The following is a 20,416-nucleotide window of genomic DNA, read 5'->3' on the forward strand; positions in this document are numbered from 1 at the left end:
GAGCCGGAAAAAGAATTGATCCGCTCACCTCTCGAGTTCTCTATCTGGTCTGAGTCACTTGTTCATCACGAGCCAATCATACGCGTTAAGAGCCGGAAAAAGAATTGATCCATTCATCTCTCGAGTCCTCTATCGGGTCTGAGTCACTTGTTCCTCACGGGCCAATCATACGCGTTTAGAGCCAGAAAAAGAATTGAATTGTTCATCTTTCGAGTCCTCGGGTTTGAGTCATTCTGTCACGTGATGAACGAACGATCATGGCTTAGACTGTGCATTGATTAAAATTATATGTGACTGTCAGTGTAACGTGAATGAACCCCTGACATTTGAAGACATCAAGAGGTGAGTTGAGCAAAGAGAGAACAATACCTTCACAGACAAAAGAGCAGGTAAACATTGAATTATTATTTTCTCCTTCTTATATTCTATTTATGACTTATTTGTTGTGCAATCAACCTTTTGGGCTAGTTGTAGATGTGTTTGGAAGCAATTCGTAACATTTGAATAATATTTTGCCAAATTGAACCAAATGAATGAAATGACTCGAAAAAAAATTTGTTCATCTCGATGAACGAGACTCAAAGATCCGAGTCAGTAAAATGATCCGAACTTCCCATCACTAACAAACATATTTATTGCATTTGAAATCAACCCTAATCAAACTAACAAGCAAAAAAAAAAAAAAAAAAAAAAAAAAAAAAAATATATATATATATATATATATATATATATATATATATATATATATATATATATATATATGCAAGCATAAGGAAAATGTGCCTTAACAAAATCCCGTTATCACAAGAAAATACATTTTTATAACATAACTGAGTAAGCAAAAGATACACGGAGCGCTCACCGGCCCTGCATGCACTGCTTGACATGAATGAATCTGTTAACGATATAACTGTGCTGTTCTCACGGGTGCTGTCTGATATTGCTCTGATGCTTTTGACATATAATGTACCTTATTTTATGCATACGTCATGTTAATATCAATACCAGTCTTTTTAGGAGTAGCGCTATTAGTTTACTCAGTGCAAGTCCGTTTGCGATGGTGTACGTGGTGTTAAATTTGACATATAGCTGCCCCTTGCACGGCGGACAGCATCTGGTGATTATATGAAGGATTAAACAGAACCTCTCGTGCTAGATGTGGCAAACAGTGACCTGAAAATTCCATCCCACAGACTTTTCATAGCGGACTTGAAGCCAATGGAAGTCTTTTATTCACTCTTCAAAAAGTGTAGATGGTGGATTGACATTCAAAACATGATCACCACTAAGATGTGTCATTATTTGTAACTTTAGATGGTTTCTAAAACAAAATCTGTCAGTGTTCTCTTCATTCTCATCTTCAGCGGTAGTAGCTCTCCCTATCATCCCAAGCAAGAAGGCACTGACTGAGTGATTGACAGCTGATATTAACCAATCATTCACATTCAATGCTAGAGCAGTGGTGGGCCAATAAGAAGAGCGCGAAGGCGGGGCAAGCATTACGGACTTGGCTTTGTTTACTGCAGCAAGTTGACATGACAACTGTTTTAAACCATTTCTGAGTGATGCGTTCCGCGTTTCAAGTGCAGAAAAAGAGATTAGAGATGCATTCTGCGTGAATGTCTCCCGAATCCGCGCATGTGTTAAACATTTTGCAGGAAAAACTGGTCGAACACAACAATTTTAAGCACTTGCAGAAATGCTCCCAAATATATTTTAAGGTCGCATAGATAAAATATCGGGCACATATGCAACCAAAATGGTCACAATTTAGAGCCCTGTTATATATATATATATATATATATATATATATATATATATATATATATATATATATATATATATATATATATTTTTTTTTTTTTTTTTTTCTCTCAAATGTATTGTTAAACATTTCCTTAAACGCCCCTGCTGAACCCTTGTGCAAAGAATTTTGGGCTTTCCATATTTTTCTCAAATTCTGCAATAATAGATTGAACAAGGTCAAGATGTGAACTAGCAGGCCTCAAGTTACAGCACATTACTGAGTAACACTGAACAAATATTCGTTGTGTAAAATCCCACACTTATCTACATTCAACCACACTCACGTTATCAAATTCTTTCCATTCAAAACGGCAAGACCAGAGGAAACTGATAATATGGGAAAACACAGTGATTGGAGAAGTATTCCTCACCGTGCGGCTCATATGTGGTCTGTCAAAAGTAAATATTTACCTCTGATAGCTGAGAAGAACTCATGCCAGGACAAACTGACCTCTTTTCAGAACAATATGAAAGTCTCTTGACTTGCTATTAGTGCATTACATGTAAAGATACATCAACATGATATCTGGAGTCACTGTGCTTCTTCAATATGTATTTTTACATTTACTTACTTCATAATATGGTTAGTAATCAGTGCCAAAACTCCATGAGCAATCGATTTGCTTCGACTTCAAAGAGTTCTTTGTACCATTACAACATCCTTCAGGTTTCTTCGACTAAAAAATGTCCTTCTCGTTATAAACTAACAACTTATTTAATCATGCTTTAAAAAACTGCCTTATTTGTAAACAGGTTGTCAACGTTGCCTTCAGAAAATACTCTGACATCACTGCTTCGCAGGCCACGACCATAGGCGTTTAGTCACTTCACACTGAATGCAAATGAGCAAAATTTGATTGTGTCAACATGAGTTTTGCATGTGTATCTTTACAATGTGTAGAGACACACAGTTTGACGCTGTTCAGGTGATACGTTTTATGGAATGCAAAATAATACTCCAATTTCTTACTCTTCGAAGCATAATTTTAGAGCCAGTAATGGAGAATTGAATTGATTCATTAGAGAGAGAGAATAACACAATCTTTGGATCTTTCAGCAGTGCTCAGAAATGTTTTTACTTTAATGCTGCAAGTTTGCCTGCTTCAAGAGTAGCACTGTTATTTACTCACTACTGAAGTACTGTATATACGTTGCTGTCATACGAGCAATCATTTCCTAGTTAATTCTTGTATGGCTGTGGCTCATTCCATGTGAGAGGCTCTGTGAGCGATGAAAACCTCTGTCCATGTTGTTTGTTGTGAAGTGAAGCTTATTTCTAAACTAATTGGAAGAGGATCAGGTGCTTATGATTGATCACGGCTGGACCCACATTAGCTAATACACGATTCTCCAGACAGATGATTCCTAAGTCATTATAACTTACTATTGTCTTTAAACCACAGTCATCTTCGTCTTGAAAAATCCCCCCATTCTCCCCTATTCCTTTGTCGTTTCTCTTAGAATTGATGGCCTAGTGGTTAATACAGCAAGATTGTTGCTGGTTCCGATCCTTGCCAGGCCTGCATTTCAGTGCAGGGTTTGCATGTTCTCCTTGTGTTCAAGTGGGATTCCCCCAAGGTCCCTGGCTTCCTCCCGCCGTTGAAAGACATGGGTCATAAGTAAACTGACCAAACTAAATTGGCATTATAGTCAAGTTCCTAGCCAACAGTATTTTTCCTCATAAAGCAATTCGTTATTAGCCACAAACAAGTGGGGGAGTTCTTGAGATCTACCTGAGCTGCAAACCGGAGGGAGCCCCAGGCTGGAGGATCTTTTGAGCTCAGGGCTCTCTCCTGGGACAACATGCTAAACAAGCTTATAATCAATAATCAGCTAAGTGAGAACTCTGATATTTCATGGGATTTGTTTGGATATTACCAGGGGCCTCATGTACGAAGACTTGCGCTGAATTCATACTAAAAACATTGCGTACAGACAAAGCTGTAAATGTGAGTACGCAGTAAAATATTCAGATGTATGAAACACTGCGTACCCAAATCTTTGTACATCCAAATTAATGTGAAACTGAGTGCACATGCACGAGCGCAAAAGCCCTCTCTGCCTCCTCCCCTTTATGAATATGCAAATGCCTCTACTTTGGCAAAACCAAAGGAAACAGCACAGGCAAAAGCAAACAAAAAGAGAAACTTTGAACAGAATGTGAATTGGAGGTGCTCCTTTCTGAGTTAGACCGGAGATGTCCTCTGAAATTAACAACAAAAGAAAAAAATAGAGTGGGAGAGTTTAGCTGATGCGGTTAACGCAGTTGGGCCTGAACATCGAACTGAGTGGATTAAAAAGGAAATAGTGCGATGTAAAGGTGTCAAATTTTGTAGTGTCTTTTACAGCGTGAGTGGCGTAGCTCGTAAAACACATGGCATCATGTTTTGACACATTCGAGGATGAACTCTGTCCGAATCTAGCGTCTGATGAACTCATTCTTCTTTTTTCCCCGCTACATATCAGATTTTGCCTACTTTTACTCATCACAAGGAAGACAAGTAGGAATCATCAATAGGTCTGTGCATCATATTTTATTTGCACATTTATTGAATGGAAATGTTTCTGATACTCATATGCAAACTCATCTTCAGATGGCGCCTTTATATCATTGTGTGTGTAGTAGATGCTCCGATTACATTGGGCAAACCGGCGACCGCTGCAATTGCGCTTTAATGTTTGGCTGGTCAACTGGGTGGTATGGAAACCTTATATACCTGCTAGACATGAGGATGATCCCGTCCCATACAGCTGCCATTGCACGGCTCAAAGATGCTTTGTAGTGTGCAATTTAACACAATTGCCTCTAGGAGCCGCCAATGGAAATAAAACAAACACACACAAGAAATACACGTACGCCAGACATGAAGTTGACGTGGACCACCGCACATTCTCAAGTTCATTTCATCGTTAGTACATCCAAACATGAGCATGAAATCTGGCGTACGCAAAGTTTTTGCGTTGATACATGAGGCCCCATAAGCAATTTTCCCATAAACTCATTCAGGATGTGTGCGTACAATTTTCCAACTAACAGAATTTGCGATGTGTAGACCCACTTTTACTGTGAGAAATAATTATCACACTCCACTGGAACTGTATTGAAAATTACCTCCTCAAAATAGTCAAACTTCGTCCACACACACTAAAGAAACCCAAAACTCCAATTTTTCTTAATTGTCACCTCAACACAGTAAAGCTTTGCTTGTCTTCAAGACAGGTATTAAAGAAACACTTTCAAAATGGACTTCTTAACAAAGTCAAACTGCATGTTTATGCATGAAAACTGTCCATCGTTATCGCCTCAACAAAGTAAACCATGAGTATAGCCCATAATGAAAAAAAAATATTGAAATTGTCACCTCAACAAAGAAAAACAGTTAAAAATGTTAATTAACTGTCGCTGCAACACAGTCTAACTGTGCATGTCTACAAATACTAAAGGAAATGTCATGGGTGTCCACTTCGACCTATGGTCACCTTTACTGACATAGTAACCTCTCCCATCAAGGTAAGATCTGAACCATTTAAAGGGTCACGAAACACCAAAACACATTTTTTGAGCTGTTGACAGTCGTATATGTGTCCCACACTGCTAAAACATTATTAGGACACCTATATTTTACTAAAAAGTGTAAATTGGTTGTTTTTGCGTTATTTCAAGCAAATTCGTACTTCCGGTTTGAAACGAATTTTTGAAGCTGCGTCACGGTCATGACATAATAGCGTTGTATTCCAGCGTGCAGACTGGACGTCTGTACCAGAGTGTGTCTTATTACGTCTTACAGTGTGTTGCATTAATGCATGAGTAAGGCTTGGTTCAAACCAATCAGCGCGCTCTATTGTGCAACTTTATTAATATTCATTGCTGTCAGAGTGTAGACGGCAGAGATGCCACGTTGTTTTGGCAAAACAAGCATGAAGTGTTGCTTTTATTGTTTGCTGCCGTTAAGTTTTGTTTTCATTTTCTCTCTGTAAGAGCTCAGACTCACGCGTGGATTAACAGTGTACGCGACGCGCGACAACAATAACTTACGTGTCTAAGGAGGAACATTGTTTACCTGAGAGCTGTTCTCATCTGCAAACGCTGAGATCTGGATTCGCTTGTAGTCTCCTCTAAATAAAGACGCGGCTCTAGTTGCTGGGGATTGTCCTGTCTCTACAGATTTGGTAAGTGAGCGACCAGTGCTCTTTGTTTATTCAGTTCGTATTTTATTCATATAAAACAAACTATTGCACCGGTGTAAACAAGTTAGCAGTAACAGTTACAACCAAACTATAACCTCGTGTTGGATTTTGTAACCAGAATAACACACGCGGCTATCTGACGCTACCTGCCGTGTGCATCTAAGTTTCCGGGAAATGCTGAGTTTTTTTTTCTCTCATTCGCCGTGCAGTATCAAACATTGCATGAAAAATACACGCTTAGAGCAGCGCCTCGAATCAAATATCTCGTTTGTCGGGAGGGACATTAATGAATTCCCTGAATGAAAGAGCCAAACTGCAGTTAAAGTCCACCATTTAATAATTTGGCAATTAATTCGACAACAGATGTCCATGTAAACACAGTCACATTGTCCGCTGTGGTTGTGTGTTTTGACTCTGAAATTCAGCGCGCCCAAATAGACACTCCCATACCAAGCCTCTTTTCTTCCTCCGACACTCCCCCCTAAACAGAGCTGGACACGCCCACTTTTCTGACTTTTTCCAAAGTAGAGGTGTGAAAACACACTGCTGAAACGAGGGGGTTTCATGGCCCTTTAAGGACAGTCCCAGACAGCCAACTCAGTTTTCCAGCCTATCCAGAAACCTATCCAGCCTATCACTAAAGAAAACATTCAAACTGCCGCCTCTCCACTCATTCTTTTATTATTTGCTGTTTCATAATATAAAGCTGTTTTATTACAAACTTGGAGGTCACACCACTTCCATATGGATTACCATGCTTTTTATCCGTGACACATTGGGATGATGAGCAATCAAATCTGATGATGAACTTCAATAATTGACTAGCAGTATAATAAGCTGTTCTGTACCTGTGCGTGTTTGCTCTGCGGTGTGTTTGAGAATGTCCTCATCCTTCTTGTTTCAGGAATCAGAACATGATGCACCTGGTGAGTTCTTTCCATTTAGTTTCCATAGCAACCCCCAAAACTATCAGCCATGAGTAAGTGTCTGTCATGTTTGTAAACAGCTTCTTTTGTTCCCTAGAAAGAGTCTGTAACATCTTCATTATTACAAAAGGCAGCTGTTTTGAAAAGTGGCATGTCAAGAAAACCTCAGGCACATGCACATTTATGTTCTCTCCAGCTGAGCATATGAAAATGAGAAGATGGACTTGCCATGTTCTCGGTCACAGCTGATGCGTACAGTGATTTGATGTAATTCAATGTGTCTTTAAAGCAAGATACAGATTCTCCTTCTACAAGGACATAAAAATGTGTTTTTTTTTTATTAATATTGATTATATGAAGCAAACTTTTATTCTTTTCAAATATTTCCCAAATGATTTTTAAGAAAGCAAGGATGTTTTTTCACAGTATTTCCTATAATATGTTTTCTTCCGAAGGAAATCTCTTTTGTTTTACTTCGGCTAGAATAAAAGCAGTTTTGAATGCTTTAAAAAACATTTTAAAGTCAATATTATTAGCCCCCTTAAGCAATATTTCTTTTCACAACAAGCATCGTTACACATTGCTTGTAATGACAGTGACTTGCCTATCTACCTTAACCTGCCTAATTAACCTAGTCTTTAAATTGCATTTTAAGCTAGTGTCTTAAAAATATAGTAAAATATTATTTACTGTTGTCATGGCTAATATAAAAGAAATCAGATATTAGAAGTCAGTCATTAAATCATGTTTAGAAATGTGTTTATTTACATATTAGGTTCCTTAAGTCCCTCTTCAAGATCACTGACGTTCATCCCCACGTCGAAGACGACAGCTGTGATGCTCTCACCAGTGCTCAGGATAGCAGTTAGCAGAAACATTCTTAGCACAAGCATCGGGAAAGCAGTGAGTGCGTAAATTGTTACCTTTAGTGGAAGCACCTTGGATGTGATGAACGATGGAATCGCCGATAACTGCGAGCCGTCTCGCTGAGGGTGGCGAATCGGTTCTTTGTGGGGATCCCGAACACAGAAGGAGGAAATGTCCTGATGCGCCTCCTATGCTGGTGCAACCACGGTGGCCACGGGAACGGCACCTGGGCGTGCCGCATCCCTGAAGTGCTAGGCCTGGAATGAGAAACACGCGAGGTTGAAGTGGACAGAGTGTTGAGATTGTATCGCACGCTTACCTCAGTTGAGCGGGACGCAGCCTGGGGGACATCGAGCAAGGCCCGTTGTTTGCGAAGCTGCGCTCTCATCTCATGGTCACGGATCTGTGATTTCACTGCTTCCAGTTCCAGCTCCAACACCTCCACCGATGTTTCTCCTGCACTCAATGATAGACACGCAATCGACATTGAACAGGGTGAAGAGCAAGGACAGTAAGTGAAACAGTAGACACGTCTCAAACCACATACTTATGCACTATTCTATGCCATTTTCGTAGTATAAATAGTGTAAGTAGAGCATTTTCTAAAAATAATAAGTGCACTTTAATTACTCGGATGATGCACTAAGGGTTTACTCACACTATGTACAGTTGCCTTGAACCAGGCCAAAGCACGCTTGTCTTCCCTTCTGTGTCCCCCCATGGCCCGCACTCACATTACATTCGGGCCTAGGTATGCTTACGTCCTCAGTAATGTGCTGTTCAGTAAGCGCGTTTGCCAGACAGATCAGCCAATTTTGACGCTCATGAACATCAGAAAAGTCCTTGCGCTGCAGAAGTTAGGAGGTTTGTTGAAGGTGTAGCTGTTGCGCAGTTAGGGGTTCGTGTCTTTAATAATCTACGACAGTTTGCGGTTATTGAACAGTAAGAATGATTAATAAATCCATATGAAACAGTCTCTTAAAAGTCACGTCTCGTCTTCAGTTTCGGGCTCTGGTGCGCCTCTTCCAACCAGGCCAGGGCCGGCCAAGTGAACGGTGCCTGAGCTCGATTCCAAGCACTCACTCTTCTCAAAAGATCCAGGAATCGGGCCTGGGCATGGTTTGAATGGCATACTGTGAGTAGGCCCTTTTTCAACCGGTAAAATGAAGAGTGGAACGATGGACACTTCACGGTCTCAACGACTGCAGCTTTACTTTCGTAGCAGAAGGGGCGGAGCTTTCAGGCACTGATGTTGGATTACTTTAAAAGGCCTTAAAAAGTTTGGGTCCCACTTTATATTAAGTGGCCTTAACTAATATGTACTTACACAGGATTTAATAGTTTGTTACAATGTACTTATTGTGTAAATACATGCATTTACTTTGTACTTATGCTTGATTAAATACATGTATGTATTTACATCTGTAATTAACTTTTGTTATTACATTTGTAAATACACTGTTGACCATCCCCTACACCTTAACCCCCCCCCCCCCCCCAAACCTACCCATGCCACCAAACCTGTCCCTAACCCAACCTCTATCCCAACTAAAAAGCACCACAAGTGTTCTCAAATACATTATAAACACAGTAAGTACATTGTATTTATTTTTTTGATGTAAGTACATAGTAGTTAAGGGCACTTAATATAAAGTGGGACCAAGGTTTGTTTATCTTTTTGTTGCATTCCTTGTAAAGTGTTCTTGAGCTCTGGAAAGGCGCTATATAAATAAAAATTATTATTATTATTATTATTATTATTACTTATTTTGGATTGTGAAAGCAAAATTCTCCTATGAGAGTGATTATAGCGCCTCCCAATGATGAATGCGGTTAGATTCATGGCAGGTGTTATTTGGTAGTTTGGTCATTTTTTCACTAATTTTGTGACCGTCAAAGTCATTAGAAAAGCGGTTTAAATTTTTGCTTAGTAAAAAAAAAGCATTAGAGCTCTATTTGCGATGACACTACATACATATATTATGCTGTTGAGTGTGTAAGTGCATAAGTACCCAGTGCATATATGCGTAGTGTATATTTGGGACGCTAAAGCTGGTAGCTTTAGCTGGCTAGTGATGCTAGCAGTCCAAAGCTAGAAGCAGATGCTTGAGAGACAAAACATTTGAGTGGATTTATTTATATTAAGGTATTAAGGGATCGTTCACCCTTAGTATTAAAGACAAATACAAGCGAATGGGGGGCTGCATTTTATTATAAAAAAGGAAATATATGTGACGGAGCTCCAAACACATGCAATGAGGCAACCACGACATACATAAATAAAACATGTACAGTATTGTTCAAAAGAGTAGCATTACAATGTGACTATTCAGAATAATTCATTTTTTTGTATATTTTTTATTTATTTATACATGACAAACAGGTTACCACTAGGTGCAGGAGATTCTCAGAAAACAAACAAGACAATGGTGTGCACGCTCTTACGCCCCATTCACACAGGGCTTTAGTGTCAACGATTCCCATTCACTTTGAATGGGTGATGTAAGGCGTTGCTTCAGAGGCGTTGCTCGCTGCAGAAGTTGGGACTAGATCAACTTTTCAAGTGCAGACGGAAGTGTCAGCCAATCAGATTGCTTTATGCAAATACACCAGCTAGGCAGTGGCCTATTGCTGACTGAATTTTATTGGCTAACTCTGACACACCTTCAGTTAATCATTGACGCTGAAGCCCTGTGTGTATGGGGCGTTAAGGTTTGCAATTAGGACATTAGTTTAAAGGGGTGTGTTAAAAAAAATAGCAGTGTTGCATTCAATCTGTGAGGTCATCAATTTTGTAAAAAAACAGGTGTGAATCAGGTGGCCCCTATTTAAGGATGATTACTCCATTACTGCATCCAAAATGGTGAAAAGCCTTGGAGTAACAATTGATGACCAACTAAACTTCTCTGACCACATTTCTAGAACTGCTCGATCGTGCAGATTCGCACTCTATAACATCAGAAAGATCCGACCCTTCTTATCTGAACATGCAGCTCAACTCCTTGTTCAAGCTCTTGTTCTCTCCAAACTGGATTACTGCAACTCTCTACTAGCTGGGCTTCCAGCTAACTCTATCAAGCCTCTTTAGCTGCTCCAGATCGCAGCAGCACGAGTGGTCTTCAATGAACCTAAACAAGCACATGTCACTCCGCTGCTAGTCCGTTTGCACTGGCTGCCAGTTGCTGCTCGCATCAAATTCAAAGCTCTGATGTTTGCCTACAAAGCGACTTCTGGCCTTGCTCCTTCTTATCTGCTCTCACTTCTGCAGATCTATGTGCCCTCCAGAAACTTGAGTTCTGTGAATGAACGTCGCCTCGTGGTTCCATCCCAAAGAGGGAAGAAATCACTTTCGCGAACGCTCACGCTCAATCTGCCCAGTTGGTGGAATGAACTCCCTAACTGCATCAGAACAGCAGAGTCACTCGCTATTTTCAAGAAACGACTAAAAACTCAACTATTTAGTCACCACTTCCCTTCCTAATCTGCAATTGCTTCTCTGGATATCACACTAACTGTACCCAAAAAATAAATAAATAAAAAATAAAAATACTAATACTAATACTTTCCTTCTTAGACTTTACAGACCTGAAACTTGCCTATAGCACTTATTCATTGTTGCTCTTATAGTTGTGTAAGTTGCTTCCTTGTCCTCATTTGTAAGTCGCTTTGGATAAAAGCGTCTGCTAAATGACTAAATGTAAATGTAAATGTAAGGATGAAGCCAACTCTTTTGCACTTGAAAGCCTGGCGCCAATGGGTCATTCAAGACATTGTCCAAAATAGCCAGAGATGTATAAAGTACTAGAGACCCATACTTAAGTAAAAGTACAAGTGCTCTATCAAAAATTGACTTGAGTAGAAGTAGAAGTGCTCTTTAAGCACCATACTTAAGTGGAAGTACTAAAGTATTCAACATTTTTAGTACTTAAGTATTGCAAGTAGTTTATTTCAAAATTTACTACTCAAGTACTGAAAGTAAAAGTACAAGTATTGTGTAATGTAGTTATTAAAGAAAGTCAAAGTCAAAAGACATCATATTGTTTTGTTTATTTTAAATATCTTTTTTGGGGACACTTGATTAAGCAGAACGAAAAGAAACTTGGCTTATGATACTGTTTTTCTTTGTAAATAGTTTATATGGTACAAGAACTCACAACGTCAGGCCCTTTTGCCAGAAAATCCTCTCACTGATGAGATTATTCAGCATGTTCACTCACATACATTCTCTCTCTCTCTCTCTCTCATACACACACACACACACACACACACACGTACACTGCCCTGCACACACCTAAATGTACACTCTCACACATTCATACACTCACACACACACACACACACACACACACACACACACACACACACACACACACACACACACACACAGTTCTCTCGCTATCTCTCTCTCTCTCACACACTCACATTTTTGTGAATTGTGGGGACATTACATAGGTTACGATCGTTTTATACTCTACAAACTGTACTTTCGATTGCTCTAACCCCAAATCCAACCTCTAAATCCAAACCTTACAGGAAATTATGTGTAGTTTTACTTTCTGAAAAAAAAAAAACATTTAGTGTGATTAAATTTTATAAATAATATCCACATAATTCACCATCTCCTCATAACATCCGTGTAATACCGATGTTGTTATACATATACATGGGCACACACAAACACATATAAATACACTCTTTTACACTCTCATACACTCTCTCTTACACACACACAGGTACAATCACACAGTTTCTCTCTTACACACATTATTCACTCTCACTCACACACACACAAACACACACTCACACTTTGAGAGTTTTGAAGTTTGATTGGTTAATATCACAATAAACAGGAGTTCTGTCTTCTGGAAGCACTCGTGAAACTAAACTAAACAAGCAAACTAAATCCTGTTGCACTAATTCACTTGATTTGGATTTTTTTGTAAAAAAAAAAAAAAAAAAAAAAAACAACAGGAAAGTGTGTATATTACTGTGTTTAATGAAAATCTGAAATATTTCATGGCTTATGGCTATGATTTAGTTTAATTTTTTTTATTGTTTTTAATTAAATTTGTCTTACACTTAATATTTTCTGTAGTATATTTATTAATTCTGGTACTTTTACCATAAACCAACATCTTAACCATTTGGTAGAGGCTGATATTTTAGAAATTATGGGATGTGTTGAGAAAAAAAATGCATTGATTGTGTTAAATTAGCGACATTAGGAGAAATGCAATCAAAAAAATTCTATTGCTGTTGTCTTGGTGTGACAGTTAAAGGATTTTTTGTAATACAATTTCGTTCTTTAATACAGCAGTCAGATATATGAACCGTACCTTTAATTTGACCAAACAAAACTCATGCACAGAAGACTGCATGAGCATTTACAGCTAATAAACTCATGTCAATATTATCCCGCCTGCTTTTTGAGCACTGACAGGCGAGGTCTTATGATTGGTTACTTTTCACCTGCTCAACAGAAAGGGCTTTAGAAATGAAGCGCTGTTCAGCCATGGCGGGAAGAATACGCGATTATCACAGGTAATAGACACAGTGGAGAAAACTTGCACATCAGACACATCGTGTCTGGATGGATCCACAGCTTTAACAGCCGAGAAGAGAGGAAAAGTTACCTTACAAACAGGCCAGCGGGTCAAATGTCCAAAGTGAGAAAGAGAGAGGCAGAGGCGAAGTTTTACAACATTTCTCCATAACCGTACGTTCACACCGAAAGCGGCGAGAGCGTCCAAAATCGCTCTGGCCGCCCTGGCAACAACGCTCTCTGCCTTCAGCTCCTGCGGCGAGAGCGTCAAAACTCGCTACATTGATCTCATATTTAAAGGAGCCGTTGCAGCATATCAGTTACATTCCTGCATAAAACATGTTTCTAGCGTGAAAATGTTGCGCACTTCTTATCAAATTCATACAACAATGGAAGATAAAGTTGCGTGTGGTGTGGCTTTGCTCTTTTTATCCAATATGTGTCCATACGTCTGAAATATCCTGAAGCAGCAATACTGTTTTGTACTGTCACATCGCGTGAGATTCCCGCTTTTTTAAGATAAATTTATATAACATTAATGAACATCAGTAACTCGCCAGTAACTTATTTAATGTATGTTCCTGTAGGAAAAAATTGTAAATAATTGGAAATCCGGCGACCGCAATAATCAAACCCTTGGGAACAACTGTGGTCGGAACCAAAGTTCACTGGTCTGTGTTCTCTGAACTGCTATCAAGCGATGGACGTCTTCATTCTGATTGCTTGCCGCCGAACCGCGTCATAGCTCATTACCATAAAGTTGACTTCATTTCAACTCTCCTCGACGCTCACGCCGGCGAAGACGCGCCGCGCTGCTCCTCGCCGCTTATCGCCGCCGGCTCTCATTGAAAATGAATGACTTCCGGCTACTTTGACGCTCTTGCCGCTTTCGGTGTGAACGTACGGTAATAGTGAAATAGCGGCTTGTGTGCTGTGCCGCCTCACCGCGCCTCCGTCCTCCGCCATAGTATTGCGACATCGCGCATAGGAGATAAATGACGTCATCACGTAATAACCGTTTATGATCTATTACTGAACTGATATCGATCATTTTGACACCCCTAGTAACGAGTAACGATGCAGCACATAAAAAATCTATCGGAGTAAAAGTATTAAACTCATGGAAAATATGTACTTAAGTAAAAGTGGAAGTAGGAGAAAAAAATAATACTCCAGTAAAGTACAGATACTGCCTTTTAGTACTTAAGTACAGTAGTGAAGTAGTTCTACTTCGTTACTATACATCTCTGAAAATAGCAGCATACTTTGATTAAAAAGCTGATAGGAGAGGGGACAACCCATAAAGAGGTGCAAATAATTATAGGCTGTTCAGCTAAAATGATTGCCAATGCCTTCAAATGGAGTACTAAACCTGAGAGATGTGGAAGAAACCATCAAAATGGATCAAAGAATAACCCGAATGGCAAAGGCTCAGCCAATGATCAGCTCCAGGATGATCAAAGGCAGTCTGGAGTTACCTGTAAGTACTGTGACAGTTAAAAGACGTCTGTGTGAAGCTAAAAGTCTCCCTGTTAAAAAAAGGCACGTGCAGAAGAGGTTACAATTTGCCAAAGAACACATCAACCGGCCTAAAGAGATATGGAGGAACATTTTGTGCACTGATGAGTGTAACATTGTTCTTTTTAGGTCCAAGGGCCGCAGACAGTTTGTGAGAGGACAAAAAAATCTAAATTCAGTCCACAGTACACAGTAAAGACGGTGAAGCATGGTGGTGCAAGCATCTTGACATGGGAATGTTTCTCCTACTATGGTGTTGCATACCAGGGATCATGGATCAGTTTGCATATGTCAAAATACTTATTGCCTTATGCTGAAGAGGACATGCCCTTGAAATGGTTGTTTCAACAAGACAATGACCCCAAACACAAAGCAAAGACTTGGTTCCAAACCAACAAAATTAATATTATGCAGTGGTCAGCCCAACCCCTGGATCTTAACCCAATCAAGAACTTGTGAGGTGATTTTAAAAATGCTTTTACTAAAGCAAAAAAAGAAATGTAAATAAATTGTGGAATGTTGTTAAAGAATCATGGAGTGGAATAACAGCTGAAAGGTGCCACAAGATGGTTGACTCCATGCCGCACAGATGTGAAGCAGTTATATATATATATATATATATATATATATATATATATATATATATATATATATATATATATATATATATATATATATATAAAACTGGTCATATAACTAAATACTAATTTAGTGATTCACAGGATTGCCAAATCCTAGAAACAAAAACGTTTGTATAAAATAGTGTGGAGTTTGTAGTCATCAGCAGACCCTGCAACTTTTTTGAACACACCCCTTTATTATTCTGATTGGTTACGTTGTACTGCTATTATTTTGAATAATACTGTATATACAGTATAAAATATGTATACAAATATGACATGTAGATAAAAAAAAACCTAAATTAAGTTTTCTGTACACAACAACAAGACTTAGAATAAGATAAATTGTTGTATATTTAATAATGAAATATTTAACAATAATTTTAAATAAAAATATCATAGATAGTATTAATTATGCTATGTTAATTATGTTTTTATACACAGTTGAAGTCAGAATTATTAACCCCCCTGAATTATTAACCCACCCTGTTTATTTTTTCCCAATTTCTGTTTCAAGAGTTCACACTTAGCTCATGATTTATACATAGCTTGTTTGGCATGCTGTCCCGGGAGAGAGCCCTGAGCTCAAGGGATCCTCGAGCCCAGGGCTCCCCCCCTTTTGCAGGGCGAGTGGAGATTGAGCTCAGGTCTATCTCAAACTCCCCTGCTGCTGAGGCCAAGGCGAACTTCCTGAGAGTAAGACATTATAAAAAAGGTTTAGGCTTGTTTTATCTATAATATAGAGCACATTTGGATGGTGGGAGGAAACCGGGGAACCCGGTGGAAACCCACGCGGACACGGGGAGAACATGCAAACTCCACACAGAAATACCAGATGGCTCAGCGAGGACCTAACACCATTGGTATTCTTGCTGTGAGGCAACAGTGCTAGTCACTGGGCCACCGTGCCGCCCATTCTGGATAAAGGAGGAAGAAGGGGAGGAGGGGGGTTTCTTCCAGACGAAGATAGTTGTAGAAAGGAAATGAGGATATATATAGTGATTTGGGATCCTTCGATTGGAGGATCATAATTAGTTAATGTGGACCAGCTGGGTAAATCATGAGCACATGCTCCTCTCGAAATTAGTTTAAAACTAAACTTCACTTAACAGAGACATTTTTTTTCCAACACATTTCTAAACATAATAGTTTAAATAACTCATTTCTAATAACTGATTTCTTTTATCTATGCCATGATGACAGTAAATAATATTTCCTTAGATATTTTTCAAGACACTTCTATACAGCTTAAAGTGACATTTAAAGGCTTAACTAGGTTAATTAGGCTAACTAGGCAAGTCTGGGTAAGTAGGCAAGTCTTTGTACAACGATGGTTTGTTCTGTGGACTATAGAAAAATATATAGCTTAAAAGGGCTAATAACTTTGACCTTAAAATATTTTAAAAATGAAAAACTGCTTTTATTCTAGCTGAAATAAAACAAATAAGACTTTCTCCAGAAGAAAAAATATTATCAGACAAACTGTGAAAATGTTCTTGCTCTGTTAAAAATCATTAAAGAAATATTTAAAAAAGAAAAAAAATTAGGGCTAATAATTCTGACTTCAATTATATATATATATATATGCCTAATTTATGTAAAATAATTTTAACATAATTTTTCCCCCTCACACATTGAATCAATTTAAACTCACACTGAAGACGCATTTAGATGCTATAAAAATCTGCTGCGGCTGATTTACCAGAGATGAGCAGATCCTTTCACTGTGGTTAAGACTTGGTTTAAAGCAAACATTAGCGTCCAGATGAGAGTCCAGCTGTTCGTGACTCACTGCCGTCTGCCTTTCAGGCACATTTCATGGAACCTATGTATATGAAGACGCATCCCTGCAGCTAGACAAGAGCTCTGTATAATTTACAGAGCTTGTGAAGTCACATCTGTTGCCGCTGGCAGTGGGTGGGTGTCTATGATTGGTCTTTTTGTGAGGCAGAGATCGGCCAATCATGCCCTTTTTAGGGCCGAGAGGGGATCGGTGACCCCAGATCGGAGCTAAATGTCACACAACCTGCCGCAGAGCTTTCTCTGAGAATGTCCAGGCATGGTTACTTAGCTCTTTGTTATGTTGGAAGAAAGAGAAATAATGATATGAGAGGGGATGATGGATGGAGGCTGGCTTTTTCCAATAGCAAGCGAGCTTTGTTGCTGTCTACTGTCTGTATATAAGTGGCTTCCATCTAAACTAACATGCTAACTGCTAGCATGAAATCTAATTAACATTAACTCAACAACTGCAAATTGCAAGGGTGGCTACAGAATTGATTTGAGTAATTAGCTTGTTGCTAAACCAACAAAGCAAGTACATTATGTAGTTAACATCTAGGTCATTATTTTTAAAGAAAGTTTAACATATTTTTAATCAGGAATAAAATATGACAACGACTGTCGGCCACATAAAAGTAGATGTAGCACAAAAGTAGATTTAGCATATGCTAAAAACAAGTCTTGCTGAGCTCACACCTATATATTATGTCACATGTAGTGTATTTTTTTGCAATGAACTAATCATTCTTAAGCATTTTTGTACTAAACAGTTAGCATGTTGCTAAACATGTGGCCATCTAGGAGATACTCAAATTGAAATATCCGCATTGGATTGTACAGTAATCTATTTATATGTTCTGCTGATTTAGACTGTCTACAATATTGAAAAGCATATGGAAGCTGCTAAATCACATAGTCAATGACTTTTTTTTTTACTACATGTACACTGGGTTGGACCCCCTTTTGCCTTCAGAACTGTCCTTATCCTTCAAGGCATAGATTTAACAAGGTACTGGAAATATTCCCCAAAGATTTTGTTCCATATGGACATGATAGAATCATGCAGTGCTGCAGATTTGTCAGCTGCACATCAATGATGCTAATCTCCCATTCCACCACATCCCAAAGGTGCTTTATTGGATTGAGATCTGGTGACTGTGGAGGCCATTTGAGTACAGTGAACTCATTGTCATGTTCAAGAAACTAGTCTGAGATTATTTGTGCTTTATGACATGATGCATTATCCTGCTGGACGTAGCCATCAGAAGATGGGTACATTGTGAACATGGTCAGCAACAATACTAGATAGTCTGTGACACAATGCTCAATTGGTACTAATGGGCCCAAAGTGTGGCAAGAAAACATCCCCCACACCATTACACCACCACCAGCAGCCTGAACCATTGATACAAGGCAGGATTTATGCATGCTTTCATATTGTTAATGCAAAATTCCGACCCTAAGTTATCAACCAAATGTCGCAGCAGAAATCGAGACTCATCAGACTAGGCAATGTTTTTCCAGTCTTCTACCCTGCTGAAAAATCCAGCTTAAACCAGCCTAGGCTGGTTGGCTGGTTTTAGCTGGTTGACCAGGCTGGTTTTAGAGGGGTTTTGGCCATTTCCAGGCTGGTTTCCATCCATTTCCAGCCTGGTCTTAGCTGGTCAGGCTGGAAAATGAGCAGCTAAATCCAGCTAAAACCAGCTTGACCAGCCTGGTTTAAGCTGGACATAGCTGGTTTTGGCTGGGCTCCCAGCCTGGCTAGGCTGGTCAAGCTGGTTTTAGCTGGTCATCTCCCAGCCTGACCAGCTAAGACCAGGCTGGAAATGACTTGAAACCAGCCTGGAAATGGCCAAAACCCCTCTAAAACCAGCCTGGATGACCAGCTAAAACCAGCCAACCAGCCTAGGCTGGTTTAAGCTGGATTTTTCAGCAGGGTACTGTCTAATTTTGTTGAGCCTGAGTGACATGTACTCTCTGTTTCCTGTTCTTAGCTAACAGGAATGGCACCCGGTGTGGTTTTCTGCTGCTGTAAACCATCCGCCTCAAGGTTGGACGTGTTGGACGAAATGCTCTTCTGAATACCTCGGTTGTAGCGAGTGGTTATTTGAGTTACTGTTGCCTTTTTATAAGCTCAAACCAGTCTTGCCATTCTCCTCTGCCTTCTGGCATCAACAAGTCATTTGTGTCCACATAACTGCCACTCACTGGATATTTTTTTTTCTTGGACCATTCTCTGTAAACCCTCGAATTTAGTTTCTGAAATACTCAGACCAGCCCGCTTGGCACCAACAACCATGCCACGTTCAAATTCACTCAAATCACCTTTCTTCCTCATTCTGATGCTCGATTTGAACTGCAGCAGATTGTCTTGACCATGGCTGCATCCGAAACCGCATACTTCCATACTATTTAGTACGCTAAAATCAGTATGCGAGCCGAGTAGTATGTCCGAATTCATAGAATTCGAAAATCAGTATGCGAGAAGTACCCGTATGACTTACTACTTCCGGCGAGATTCTAGAGTGCGCATCCTATGCATGCTGCGCTATCCCATGATGCCCCGTGAGTGAATTCATGAATGGGAGTAAAGCGACGCAATTGACGCAGGTAGGTCACGTGACCATGACAAAATGGCGGATGTAGTACGTCCGAATTCCATTCATACTTTTCATATTCATATTGTATAGTACGTACTTTTCTAACGGCCGAGTAGTACGTTTAAATTCAAATGCAGTACCTACTGAGTAGTAGGCGGTTTCGGACGCAGCCATGTCTACATGTCTAAATGCATTAAGCTTCTGCTATGTAATTGGCTGATTCGAAATTTTCGTTAACGAGCAGTTGGACAGGTGTGCCTAATAAAGAGTGTACAGTGGCTGAGAGAGTTTAATGCGCTGCAATTTAAGAAAACACAAGGGCTGTTTCTCAATTCCAAGAACGCAGAGAACGGACTTGTGTTCTTGTGGAGACCGGTCTTGCCAAGTGTCCTCGAAAGAACGAACTCAGGAGACCGCGAGGGCAGAGAATGCGTCTTTTGAGAAATGAGATGCTGCGTTCTTCCTGATGGTCACGTGACCTTCACGCATTTTAAATTGTAAATTATTTAAACATTACCGTATTCTTACAACGATTTATTGTTTTTTCCCTTTTCAAAATACTTACCT

This window comes from Danio rerio, chromosome 25, assembly GCF_049306965.1.
Source record: "Danio rerio strain Tuebingen ecotype United States chromosome 25, GRCz12tu, whole genome shotgun sequence".
In the NCBI taxonomy this organism is placed as follows: domain Eukaryota; kingdom Metazoa; phylum Chordata; class Actinopteri; order Cypriniformes; family Danionidae; genus Danio; species Danio rerio.